Source organism: Mesoplodon mirus, assembly GCF_964341445.2.
Source record: "Mesoplodon mirus genome assembly, chromosome: 18".
NCBI lineage: Eukaryota > Metazoa > Chordata > Mammalia > Artiodactyla > Ziphiidae > Mesoplodon > Mesoplodon mirus.
Window position 1 is genome coordinate 24,932,239 of NC_138994.1, and position 15,245 is coordinate 24,947,483.

Consider the following 15,245-nt stretch of genomic DNA (forward strand, 5'->3'; position numbering starts at 1 on the left):
CTCATCCCCTCACTACCGCTTCAGGGCTTCTCTGCCCTGCTCACCCTTCTGGGGAGGCTGGCACGGGTTGGCTGTGTCAGCCCGCGGGAGCAGCAGCAGTCACCTGAGCCCTGGGGCTTTGGTTCAAAAGACACACACGTACTTGTACACACAGGGGTTTGGAAATATGAGTTGGCTGGTCAACTTGAGCATGTTACTGACAAGGGGGTTTGGGGGTTATTTTCTGGTGGGACTAGCATGTCACTAAAGCAGGCCTTTTTTTTTTTTTTTTTTTTTTTTTTATGCGGTACGCGGGCCTCTCACTGCCGCGGCCTCTCCCATTGCGGAGCACAGGCTTCAGACACGCAGGCTCAGCGGCCATGGCTCACGGGCCCAGCCACCCCGCGGCATGTGGGATCCTCCCGGACCGGGGCACGAACCCACGTCCCCTGCACCAGCAGGCGGACTCTCAACCACTGCGCCACCAGGGAAGCCCAGGCCTTTTGATATATTAAAAAAAAAAATTTTTTTTAAAGCAAAACAAGTTTAGATTTTAATCATATTTGTAGGGTTTCTAAGTCTTTGTTTTACAGAATTGCTTGTTTGCTTCAGCTGTCTCCTTCCCATGTCTGCTGATGGAGGAGATGAGGACAGGTCTGGAGTCAAAACACTTGTAATTTTGTGTCCTGATGTCTATTCTCTGAGTGTGAAATATTCCCTTCCTTTATTTAGATTCCTGAGGAGTTTTTTTTTTCTTTTATAATAAAAAAAAACCCCACCTTTGTCCCTAAAAAAAACAAAAAAAACCCAAAAAAAACCCTACAAATAGAACTACCATATGACCCAGCAATCCTACTACTGGGCATATACCCTGAGAAAACCATAATTCAAAAAGAGTCATGTATCAAAATGTTCATAGCAGCCCTATTAGCCCAGAGATGGAAACAACCTAAGTGTCCATCATCGGATGAATGGATAAAGAAGATGTGGCACATATATACAATGGAATATTACTCAGCCATAAAAAGAAACGAAATTGAGCTATTTGTAATGAGGTGGATAGACCTAGAGTCTGTCATACAGAGTGAAGTAAGTCAGAAAGAGAAAGACAAATACTGTATGCTGACACATATATATGGAATTTAAGAAAAAAAAATGTCATGAAGAACATATGGGTAAGACAGGAATAAAGACACAGACCTACTTGAGAATGGACTTGAGGATATGGGGAGGGGGAAGGGTAAGCTGTGACAAAGCGAAAGAGAGGCATGGACATATATACACTACCAAACGTAAGGTAGATAGCCAGTGGGAAACAGCCGCATAGCACAGGGAGATCAGCTCGGTGCTTTGTGACCGCCTGGAGGGATGGGATAGGGATGGTGGGAGGGAGACGCAAGAGGGAGGGGATATGGGAACATATGTATATGTATAACTGATTCATTTTGTTATAAAGCAGAAACTAACAAAAAAAAATACAGCATGGGGAGTATAGTCAATTACATTGTAATAGCTTTGTATGGTAACAGACGGTAACTAGACTTATCATGGTAACTAGACTTATCATGGTGATTATTTTGTAATGTATATAAATATTGAAACCTTATGTTATGCACCTGGAACTAACATAGTGTTGTAGGTCGATTATATTTCAATTTAAAAAAAATATGTAGACACTGGGAGGGAATGCCTCAAAATGCTAATGGTGGTTATCTCTGGAGGGTGGGGATTGTGGCTGATTGTTATTCTTTACTTTATGCTTTTATGTGTTTCTAGTTGTCTGCCATGAATATGTATTGCTTGTGAAATTAGAAAGAAAGCAATAAATGTCATTTAAAAAATAATTTTTTTCTATAGGGGGAAGGGATAAGGAAGGAGTAGAGACAGGAATGGAAGTTTAACCTGTGAATATCACTTGTTTTATAATTTGGACTTTGGGACCATGTACTGATAAGTGCTTCTTAAAATCAAAATTAGATTTGAAACCTAAAAACAAATAGAAATAAACACAAATGTTTACTGAATGAGTGCTATAACCACACATAGAAGAATTATTTCAGATACCTTTAAAATCCAGTATTTTAACTAAATATATATGTGGGATATAGCCTTAGGACAAAATGAATCACACAGATGTCTTCAACTGCATTTATTGCTAATTTAACACCAGTGTGTGTGAAACTATTACACACACACCCTTATCTACCTATATCTTATCTATGTGTATGTATATACATATAAAGCAAATAGCTAGTTGTTAGTCATTTATTAGGAACAATGATCTTTAGTGTAAAGTGAAAAATACAAATATTAAAAACCCTATAATCCTTCATTGACTTGGAAATATCAATATGAACTCATGATTTATTTTTCTCTCAAAAAACAAAGTACTGGGCTTCCCTGGTGGCGCAGTGGTTGAGAGTCCGCCTGCCGATGCAGGAGACACGGGTTCGTGCCCCAGTTCCGGGAGGATCCCGCATGCCGCGGAGCGGCTGGGCCCGTGAGCCATGGCCGCTGAGCCTGCATGTCCGGAGCCTGTGCTCCGCAGCGGGAGAGGCCACAGCAGTGAGAGGCCTGCGTACTGCAAGAAAAAAACAACAACAACAAAGTACTTCCCGGCTCTGCCCACTGAAAAAGCAGGGACAAGCAGTACCAGTGAGCACCTTCAGTACCAGAGAGCACCTTCAGTACCAGACTACAGTCTCCATCAGGGCTGCCCTGAGAAACACCTGATTCCTGGTCAGGGGCGGAACATGTACGAAATGAGCTAGAGACATCTTGTCCTGCCTGAAAGCAAGGAAGCTACCAAAGGTCACTGTCAATATGTCAAAGAACACAGCCACCAATATGAAGGGGCTCCCACTGGCCAGAGACATAACAGTGTGTCACACTGTAGAATGGCTACAATGAACTGAAAACTCAAATATATAATGATACCTGACTCATGATGATATTCCAAAGGAAAAAAAGGTGAGGGGAGCCTGAGTGGTCATCTCTGGGACCTGCTAAGGCACCAATTCATTACTCTGAAAATTTATGGCAAGAAAACAAAGGGCAAGAACTATTCATTTTTTCTATATAGACCAGATTTGAAGGAATGAAACATTTAGTAAGGAGAAGTTCTCTTTCACAGAAGAAAAATAGATACAAAAGAAATTAAAAGAATTTTAAAATCGCCATTTTGCCATCTCTAATGAAACAACAGTTCTAAACAAGAATCATCAATAGCTGCTAAATCTGAAAGGTCGCTGGGAACTTTAAAAACTGGTGGATCAGACTGCTATCATCTGATCACTGATAAATGTTAATCAACTTAACATCACTAAAAGCAGAAAACCAGGTATTATAAGCATCTTCCCCTGTATGCATATAAACATACACATTCATTTAAAATGATATATACAACCTGGTAATTTCTCACTAAAATATCACAGATATCTTTTTATGTCATGAAAACTCATTTATTACATCATATTTAATAGCTGCACTTTATTTCTTCACTCATTTAAAGCTGGAAAATTCTAATGCCCGTAGGACCAGGTCTATAACCTAAATGTGTAATGTAAATCAGACCAGGTGTTGAACAATATGGAGTTATGCTGTGATAAACTAAAGAATACATTCCTGGCACTCAAACTAGTCAAATTTAATTTTCTAAAAAACCACTGAACAAGTTAAAAAAAAAAAAACAAATCTGGACTATCCAGTCTGTACTCTCTGAGTTTTATCTCATTTCTAGGATATTTAATAATTTTTCACAACTTTACAAATTTACTGGTCTAAAATACCACTAAATTCCATCGCTCTATATCTTGTTCAACTATAAATTTTCATACAGTATGAAGGTTATTGGTTCACTAACAAAATTGATTCTTTGGAGATGCTCACGTTTTTCTTTTAATCTAAAAATATGTTTTTGGCCTGGATTTGTGTGATCCAAGAAGAGGCAATGTAACCTTGACCTAAATTAAAATGTCAAGGACATGCAAAGACTCTGGGGCAGAAATCAGACCTTACTCACTTGTGTATTCCCGGCACCTAAACACCATGCCTAGAACCTAAAAGTCCTCAATAAGTATTCAACAAAAGGATTTAAACGTTTAATGTTGAATACATGCCATATTTTCTATTTAATTTCCCCAAGCTTTGAAGAAGAAATTCCTGACTATAGAACACTCTTGGGCTCTACTAACTTACTTCAATTTAGCTCCCAGTAAGGTTATCATCTTACGTCTAAAGCAATGTGCTATAGTTCTGTCGAGTTACCTAGGAAGAAAGAAACTAGGAGAGGAGTATCACTATAAGATTAAAAACAATCAATATTAGCAAGCCAGGCAATGTGTGTTGGATAAACTGTAGTTTGCAAGAGTAATGTCTATGGGTTCATGCCATGTAATCTATTGAAAAGGACTTGATAACTTCTGAAACAGTATTTTTTTTAAAGGCATGATTCCCAGTTAATGGTGGAGACTGGCCCAAGACTCCACTACAATAATAATAAATTGAACATAAAGGATCTGTAACAGTCAAGACTGGATGACTGGCCATCAACATAGGACACATTTCTGGAACACGTGGAAGACTGTGTCTGTGGAAGAAGGATGGAGTTAGAGCTACCAGTTGAGAGGAGAATCAGTCCACTCTGCAGAATTCCAGAGAGGCTCGGGCCTCAGAAACACAAGCTACAGTGGAAAGTGAAGGGAGGACGAAGGGATAAAACTGGGGGGATTAACTGAAAGTCTGTACAGAGAACAAGTAGTCCCACTCTGCACTCCTCTGCAACAAGCAGAAGATTCAAGCATTAAAAAGTCCCCAGGGAAAAGCCTGCCAGGCAGTGAGTCATTAAGGAAACGTAAAACTCCCAAACTGCTTTTCAGGGACACAGATAATCAAGGGTTACCGGACATTTAAAGGGAGTCTCCAGCATAAAAGATGGTCACAAATAAACAGGAAAAAAGGAGGGCCCAGGAAAAAGAAGTAGCAATGATGTTTTAAAAATATTTTTTAAATGCTTTTTTAGTTCTTACTAAAAATCTAAGACAAAACAACAACAACAAACTCTCAATTGGTTTCCTCAGAAAAGGCACTGCATTTATAAAAACAAAAATAAGATGCTATGAAAAAGGAAAAACCTGAGAAGGAAGAACTCTTGGAAATTAAAGAATTTGAGGGCTCAAATGTAAAGTGTGATAGAAGGGTCTGTAGGTAAGATGAAGGAAATCTCAGACAGCAGGAAAAATACAAACATTAAAATGTGAGAGGAAGAAAGAATCTGAAGAATCCAGCAAGTCTAACATCTTATCAACAGAAGCTTCAGGAAGTGAGAAACAGAGAAAAAAAGATGGTAGGCAATTAGCAAAGAAATAATACAAGACAGTTTCAAAGAGCTGAAGGGTGTGAGCCTTTCAGTTGAGCAATTCTGTCCAAAAGACCTTTCCGCGGTGTGGGAGATTCTGGGGACCTGCACTGTTCAGTAAAACAGCGCTGAGCCACACGTGGCTGTTGAGCAACTGAAATGTAGCTAGCAGAAACAAGAAAGAGATGGTTCTATTTCACCGCATTTCATATCACATCGGATCCATCAGGAATCCCTGTAGATCTTAGCTACAAACAGACCTTGAATTTACTTCTCGCCATTACTACTGCTCCATCATAGTCCAAACCACCATCATCTCTCACCTAAATAATTATGCCACTCTCCACCATTTCTTTTATATTATTTTAAAATAACTATTTTAAAAATAAAATGCATTATCTTAACAGAAGTTTGAAAACGTCAATGTCACATTAGGTTCATAAGATTCCATCATAATAGAAGCAAAAATTTATCTTAATTTTCAAAACCACAGTACATTTATCTCTGGGTTTTGTTTTGTTTTTCTTGAAAGAAAGGTATACTAAAATGAACATGACTTTGTACCAAAGTGCATTAAAATCAATTTAGGTCTAAATAAAGACAAATACCATTTGAAAGCATTTCACAGGCAAGGGCACTTACACTCTGCAAATAGTATTTTCCCACCAAGCAATGTTCTTTTCCTACATCCAAACACAAGGTAATAGAGGAGATACTAGAAGGAATGCAATATTACATCTAAGAGAGAAATGTCAGGTTCACTGCTGTGACATTTGGAGCTACCTTGACTCATTCTGGCTCTTGTCAACTCTTCTTGAATGTGAAACAGTCAAGTTATCAATTATAGACCACAATCCCTTTTACGATGAAAATATGTCAGCTTGACATAAATAAAATAGTACACAGAAGTTTACCTTCAACTCACAGCTATGATAACTCTGAAGAATAATTATAACTATGAAGAATCATAGTTATCATAATTAATTTCAGAAAACAAGGTAATGCCAGAGAATTGTTTAATTTTTAAACAACATTGAGAAATAAATTCCTTATAGTTAATCTTCTGATAGTTGAGATCTCCAAATTAATTATCTGAGCTGTCAAACATTTAGTAGGTAGAACTGGAGAGCTCTAAGAATATGGAATTCTAAAATGAACCATCTCCTTCTCTCTCCACCACCATCCCTCCCCTTCTCCGAAAAGGAGAACTTCATATAATTGAAGATTTAATTATTTGGTCCCAAGAACATGATTTGTCTCACCCCTGGCCTCACCCACCCACCTGCCACGTCTACTTCATGTAACTGCAATCACTTCCTGCTTTCTCGGAATAAACCTTATTTGTGGCATGAGGATATGAACAACAGTGTGATGCTCCAGAAACAACGCAAGACCGGAGGTCAGGAGTCTCAGCTCTGCTGTGATTAGTAACTGCTTAAGCTCTAAGTCCTTCAACATCTCACTGCCTCAGTTTCTTTTTATTTTTATTTTATTTTTTATTTTTTTTATTTTTTATTTTTTTGCAGTACGCGGGCCTCTCACTGTTGTGGCCTCTCCCGTTGCGGAGCACAGGCTCCAGACGCTCAGGCTCAGTGGCCATGGCTCACGGGCCTAGCCGCTCCGTGGCATGTGGGATCTTCCCAGACCGGGGCACGAACCCGTGTCCCCTGCATCGGCAGGCGGACTCTCAACCACTGCGCCACCAGGGAAGCCCTCAGTTTCTTTTTTTTTTCTTTTTTTTTTTTTTTGCGGTACGCGGGCCTCTCACTGTTGCGGCCTCTCCCGTTGCGGAGCACAGGCTCCGGACGCGCAGGCTCAGCGGCCATGGCTCACGGGCCCAGCCGCTCCGCGGCATGTGGGATCCTCCCGGACCGGGGCACGAACCCGTGTCCCCTGCATCGGCAGGCGGACTCCCAACCACCCCTCAGTTTCTTTTTAAAAGGAGGAGTTAGAATAAATGATCTTCAAGGCCTTGTCTAATCCCAAAGTTCTAAGTTTTACTTTAAAGCCTTCAAAAAATCAAAGTCTTTGTCAATGAGAAAATATTTTAACTTTTTATTATTAAAAAGTCCAAACATAATCCATCACCGACCTTAACAGCCATCAACAATCTGATGTATTTGCTAAAATAATTAAAGTGTTATGACATATACAAGCCTATTTAAGTTATGTAAATTCAAAAAACTATAGAGAGCATGCTAACTGATTACAATAAAATGCATTATGGGCAATGAGTTTAAAATTTCAGATTTTCTCCCCACAGAGGGAAATTCCTATGAAGTACACTGAAAGAGAAGGGCCCGCAAACAAAAATTTGAGAAAAAGATCCCTTGCCTATAAATATATATATATATTTCTGACAGAGAACGCCCTTTTATTTCCACCTACACTTCAGTCCTGTGGGCCCTTAGGCTGTTCAAATATATAAACTATACTTTTCACCTTTTATTTTCTTTCTTCTTGTTTCCTGACCACTTTTTGTTTCCTGTTGCTTCTGCCCAGTTCTCAGTTTTTTTCCTGAAGAGTAAGACTACTCTTTCTACATACATCTCCTGCTGATCAGACTGTTCCTTTACTTCTAGATGGCAACCCTATCAATGACTGGCATGCAGAATTTAATTTTAGAGTCCTCAGGTCTTCAATAATTTCATTATTTATTCCTTAAAGGCTTATTCTCCTCTGTCGGAGATCCTTAGTCCTGGGTTCAGTATGGACTCCATATATGCTTGTGTGTTTATAAACATTCTTCATGCTTAAACTGTGAATTTGTTATGTTGCTAAACATATGATCATTATTTTCTAAGTCCACTGCTAACATCTCCTTCTAAAAATCAAAGTGTAATGCTAAAGTTTCAAAAGCCATTTAAGAAGAAAAAGCTAAATGACTAAACTCATGTATGAATTTCTATTTTTAAAGATTGTTGTCAGTTTAAGTAAAAATTCATAATCTGCTTACCACCGTTTTATACGGTACACCTCTAATGTATAAGGTTAGCAAGCCATTCACATGTATATGTATAAATAAATAACTGGGGGAAAGGTTAGCAACTTAATGAATTAGGGCTCTATTTATAATTATACTATCAAAGCTAATCACTAAGGAAGAGCTAAATGCTCTGGTGGAAATTCCAAGTCTCATTAACTATGGTGCCAGAAACTTTAATTAAAATAGAGCATCTCATTTAAATGATTAGCTTTGATAATTTAAGCATATTCATGCTTAAATTACAGGTCTAATTTATTAATTTGTTGATCACTGTCTCTGTTATATGCATTAGATGGTTTATTAGATACCACACAGTGACGATCTGAGAAGACACTTCTGAGAGTACAGCAATACTACCTGGTTATGCAACATAAATCATGACCTATCATCATCCATCCACCTTTAAAGTCAGAATAGGCAGACTACGTTGATCAGCCAAGAATATAATCTTCAAGCTACATCTGTACAATAATACCTTGCTCCATAGAAGGAGACTTGGCGGGGGAGAGGGAGAATGATTAGACAACAGTACTGAAATCGTTGAGTATTGAAGGACAAGTACTTCCTGAAAACAGTTTTGCAAACTAACCTCAAAACTAGCTGTTTGAAAGAAAAAATGAAAATAAACAGATGGGTTAAAAAGTGTCTTTGTTCAAAAGCCAACACATAAGACAGAACTGTTTCAAAGCAGATACGTCACAGAGGCTTACTCGTCATCTCTAAGATGGTATAAGTAAATGCTGATTTATAGGAAGCTGATCAGAATGAGTGACTTACAAGAATTCCGTTTTTGTTAGAAGGCCATTACAACAATATCACCACTGCAGCACAAAAATGTGCAGCTTCATAAACGTTTGGAGACTTGTACAATGACACTTTTAAAAGGAATTTCCATTTATTACTAGTGAGGACTTTTAATCAAACTATTTCATGGCAAAGTACCCCTTAAATGGCAAAAGCTTTGTTCTGCACCAGTGTTCTGCGCTGCTCGCCCTATGTTAAACAGAAGTTTTTTTAACATGGTAAAACTATCTCCACTTAAGAAGAATGAGGATTTATCTCTCAAGATAAAATAACTCGAAAGTATAATAGGGGGGAAAAAAAAGGTCCTGTTCATAAACAAAAAGCAAGGAAAAATCAACCTAAGAATAAATTTAACCAGAAATGAAAACACTACAGAATTTTACAGAGGAACACTCAGAAAACAAAGAAAAAAGGAAGAGAAGGAGGGAAGAAGGAAAAAAAAAAATTAAAATATTGAAGACTGTCCAGTTCCTAAATGAGAGGCTTAAAATATTTGTAAAGACAAAATTTCCCCCAATTTAAGCTATCCATTTGATGTAACTGAAATTAAAACCTAAGAAAGGTTTTTGTTTCTGTTTCGGGGGGAGGAGTTCACACAGGTATTCTAAACTTCTAGTAGAAAAACCAGAGAATAACCTCTTCTCCCCGGCACTCCCCAAACCGAAACTGGAAGAAAAAAACAAAGTAATAAGGGAGACATCACACTATCAAATTAGAATACCAGAAAGCCTCAAAAATTAAAACACTGTAATTCTGGTACAGAAACATATAGATAGATGAGGAGAAAAATAGAAAGTCCAGAAACAGATTGCAGTATATACTGAAGAACTGCATCTTACTCAGAGATTAGATTCTAAAGTTATCATGCAAAGTGAAAAACCTCATTCAGATCAAAATTACCCTTGAAAAAATCCTAAATCATGCCAAAACTACTAGAAACTGAATCCTTGGAAGTTCAGAAGCCAAGAGTTAACTTCTATTGCTGCTCCTTGCATCTCATCTCCCCCTCCCCCAACAGCAGTGAGTTGAAACACAAATGTGATACAGTGGTATTATAAAGAATTTAGTATTTGACAAGAAAGCTACTATTCTATTTAGTGAATATGCAATCATTTAATAAAGAGTATGAAAACAACTGGCTAAATATTTGGAGAAAATTAAATCACAACCTCAACCTTACACTGAAATGTAAAATCAAATAGGAGCGATTTATCCATCTGTTTTCAATCAGGAATGGTCTGTAACCTGGGCCGGTAAGGAGGGCACCCCCGCTCTGTGTTCTCCTTGTCTCATCACATCAGTAAAGAACTAGAAGTGGGAGAGGGTGCAGGCACTGCGACCAAACCACAGAGCCCTAGCTCCATCCAAGCAGCCGAGGGCCAGGGCTTTTGCTGCATTTGAGGTAGGTAAGGAAAATCCATGGATTGATGCCTTAAACATCTAAATGAGAAGACTCTAAAAATTTTAAGTAGCAAAAAGTGTCATAGAATAGGATCAGGATCACGTTTAGGGATCTTGACCTGGTAGAAAGAAAGGTTTGATGGGGTGATATCACTGAGCACAGCAATTAGGGAAAAAAAAATGTTTCACGTCTCCAACAAGTAATCTCCCCCCATGACAGTCACATGTTCGCACCTGTGAACGCTATGAAAAGCTATCTGTTACTGTAGGTGAACAAAATTGGCTACCCCAAAATGTCTCTCTGGCTTGAGGGTTAATTTAGGCTGATTGTTCTTAAGGCCCAAAAGGCTCAGGAAGAACCTCTGACGTTCCGATAACTGCCTAAAAGAATGCAGAAAGAGGACCTGTTCCAGGAAGGGAGCTGTCACCAGAGATCACTGTAGTGCGAACTAAGTGTCTAGACAGGGAGGAACCCAGCAAAGCCTGTTTGTTAAAATTCCTCTCTGGGTCCCACTGGCTGCACTGCCGGCAAACCACACACTTGATTTTCCATATCCAAGCCAACTGCCTTCCTGCACTCTGAACTCCAACCACCACCCCACATCCTTTTGTCTTAGCTGAAGATGGTATTTAAGGTGAGGGCTTTGACCATTTTGGTGAGTTACTCAGTTTTCCTGGGTCTCTCCCATGTACATATGATATTAAACTTTGTTTGATTTTCTCCTATTAAGCTGTCTCATGTCAATTTGATTCTCAGACCAGCCAGAAGAACCTAGAAGGGTAGAGGAAATTTCTTCCTCCCCGACATTACAGTAGCTATCCTGGTATAGCGAAATGAGGAATAATTTCTCTAACTTCCACATTTTCCATGCTGACCAGGTATATAATTTGTCAAGAGAAAATCAAAATTATTATAAAAAAAGAGAAAACTAATGAAACACAACATGAAAAACCATCTGTTCAAGTTAACTGTTAAGCTAACATCTAGATGTTTTCATCCAACATAAGCTTCATCTACCAAGGTTTCTAGCAATGAAAGAGTTAACAGTAGGTAGGGAAATAACACATTTTTCTGTATTGTTAATGTTAAGGAAATTATTTTAAAAGGTTGGAAATAAACAGCAAACATATAAACCATTCATTCTGTGAGATGATTCATGCAAAATCGTTTTGTACAACATAACAGACAGAAGTTATCCTAATGTACTGAAAACGTCAAATCCTGCAAATGTGGTAAAAATAGTATTTTCCTTGTCAAGGTATTTTCTTCAGTGTTGCAAGTCAGTCATCATTTGTGAATCTCATGCATCAAAATAAAGGTGACCAAATGTTTTTGCAAAAGTAATTGCACTCTAAGAACCCACTGACAATTGAAGGTACTTATTCATGCACTCAGAGCTAAACAGTAATAACAAATGTTAAGAGCTCGAAGGTACAGAGAACTTAAATTCCAAAACTAAGAAACATTTAAATAGATCAATGATTAAAAGTACACTATTCAGTATCCAACATTATTTAGCAAAGTACAAAACTTTATAAAACCTTATAAAAACTGTGGCATGTTATTTCCCCCAAACATTAGGAACTCATTCCACTGGTTAGATAAAAATATCACAAGGGTTATCAGTAAAAATGGTGGAACGAGGACCTCCATAAAAGCAATGAAAAAACTGACAAAAACTGTCACAATCAACTTCCTTGGAATTTAGGAAACTAAAGCTTGCAGCAACCAGGGGAGCACTTAATCAAGAGAAACCAGAAAATTTCAGTAAGAAGAGCAAGATTTGCGGTATTTTCATTTACCGTAGGCCCATGCCCCTGCTTCTCCAGCTGAGAGGTAGCCTTGAAAATAAGACCCTGCGTTTCCAGCGCTACTATCAGAGCAGAAGGGACCTCACCGTCAAAGAGCTGTAATTATTTGTTTTGACCTGTCTGGTACAAAACAACACTTGACTTAACTAACTCAGAACTCAACCAGTGCTGAAAGGGCCATACTGAAAATATTTACAAGGCCGATGTTTTAGTTGCTGCTGCCTGAAGCAATGGATAGCAGTTGGACCAAACAACAGACTAACAAAAAGCTTTGGAGGAAAGCCTGGCTTATAAGATACTTTAGGGAATAAAGACTTTGAATAGCTCCGACCTGTTCCTCCCTGGGAATCTAGAAAACCACACACATGCTGTGCGTGTGCTCAGGAAAGGCCGGAAAAGTTCTCACCTCTGGCTGATCTGGAGGCTGGAGAAGCAGGAAGTTAAAGCTAAAGCAGAGGTGTAAACTGCCCAGCTGAGTATGGAAGGTGTGCGCAAACACACATAACACACAGATGCCTCTGCAAAAACTGGGCAATGTTTTTGGAATGGGGTGTTTAAGGAAATCTCTGGGCAATGACTAGTTGATCATTAAGCCCATGGAAGAAAAACTTCAGAGGCCACACACAACAAATACTGACTTTAAAAAATTAGTTCAAAATTTAAAAATTAACTTAAAATTAAATTTAAAAAATTAGTTCAGAAAAATCACTAAACAAACAAATGACAACAAAATCAAAGGGCAAAAGGATGAGAAAAGACATTCCATGCAAACGGTAACCAAAAGAGAGCTGGGGTGGCTATACAAATATCAGAAAAAAACATACTTGAAGACAAAAATTGTTATGAGAGAGAAAGGATATCATATAATGATAAAAGGTAGACATGGAGACGTAACAATTATAAACATATGTAAACCTAAGGACAGAACCCCAAAATACATGAAGCATGAACTGACAGAATTAAAAGGAGAACTACACAATTCAACAATAATATTTGGAGACTTCAACATCCTACTTTCAATAATGGATATAAAACCTAGACAGCAGACCCAAAGGAAAGAGAAAATTTGAACAATATAAACCAAACAGACCTAACATATCTATAGAACGTGCCACCCAACGAGAGCAAGATATACATTCTTCCCCAGTGTACCTGAAACATTCTCCAGGATAGGCCATACAACAAGTTTCAATAAATTTTAAAAGATTAGAATTATACAAAGTAAGTTCTCCAACCACATGGAGTGAAATTAGAAATCAATAACAGAAGGAAATTTGGAAAACTCACGCCGGAAATGCTTGTCTTCCTCTAATTTTGCCCCAAATGTACCCTAAACATTATACTAGAAGTTCTGGCCGGGCAATTAGGCAAGAAAAAGAAATAAAAGACATCTAGATTGGAAGGAAAGAACAAAACTATATTTGCAGATGACATTATATTCTACACAAAAAATCCTAAGGTATTCACACAAAAAAAATCTATTAGAGCTAATAAAGAGTTCTGCAAGTTTGCAGATATACAATCAATTGCACTTCTAAACACTAGCAGTGAACAATCCAAAAAATGAAACTAAGAAAACAATTCCATGTACAATAGCACAAAAAAATAATACGATACTTTGGAATAAATTTAACAAAAGAAGTGTAAGACTTATAATTGGAAAACTACAAAATACTGTTGAAAGAAATTTTAAGAGACCTAAATAAATGGAAAGGTACCATGTTCAGGTACCAGAAGACTTTATATTGTTAAGATGGCAATACTTCCCAAGTTAATCTACAAATTTAATGCAATCCCTTTTAAAATCCCAGCTAGGTTTTTTTTGCAGAAACTGACAAACTAACCCTAAATTCCATATGGTAATTCAAGGGACCCAGAATAGCCAAAACAATCTTGAAACAGAAGAACAAAGTACCAAAGACTCATACTTCCAAATACAAAACTCACTACAAAGCTACAGTATACAAGCCAGCGTGGTATGGCATAAGGACATATATAGATCAATGAAGAGAATTTAGAGCCCAGAAATAAACCCATAGGTCTGAGGTCAATTGATTTCTGACAAGGTTACCAAGACCATAAAATGGAGAAAGAGCAGTCTTTTCAATAAATGGTGCAAAGAAAACTGAACAACCACATGCAAAATAATGAATTAGACACGTAACTCATAAAATGTACAAAAATTAACTCAGAACGGATCAAAGAATTAAATGTAAGAACTAAAACTATAAAACTAGGAAAGGTAGATGTAAATCTTTGTGATCTTGGATTAGACAACAGTTTCTTAGACATGACACCAGAAGCAGAACGACCAAAGAGAGAACAGATAAATTGGACCTTATCTAAATTAAAAACTTTTGTGCATCAAAGGATACTCTCAAGAGGGGGAAAAGACAGTCCACAAAATGAGAGAAAATATTGCAAATTATATGTGATAAGAACCTAGCATTCAGGATATACATAAAAACCCTTATGGCTCCACAACAAAAAGACAATTGTTTTTCAAAGCAGACAAAGTGTCTGAATAGACACTTCTCCAAAGAAGATATACAGAAGGCCAATAAGCATATTAAAAGATGCTCAGCATCATTAGTCATTAGGGAAACACAAATCAAAACGAGATACTACTTCACACCCACTAGGATGCCTATAATTAAAAAATGGACAAATTGGAATCTTTATACATTGCCGGTGGGAATATAAAATGGCGCAAGACATTGTGGAAAACAGTTTGGCAGCCCCTCAAAAACAGAGTTACCATTTGACCCAAGAACTTCAGGTACAAGAAAACTGAAAATATACTTTCACACAAAACTTGTTCATGAATGTACACAGCAGTATTATTCATAATAGCGAAAAAATGGAAACAACCCAAATGTCCATCAATTGATGAACAGATAAACAACC

At 37.8% G+C, this 15,245-nt stretch overlaps 1 protein-coding gene across 6 annotated transcripts in view; it reads right to left on the reverse strand.

The window, feature by feature from the left end:
* The window catches only part of HELZ (helicase with zinc finger), a 179,030-nt gene that overhangs the window by 23,132 nt on the left and 140,653 nt on the right, over window positions 1-15,245 (reverse strand). The window lies entirely within an intron of this gene.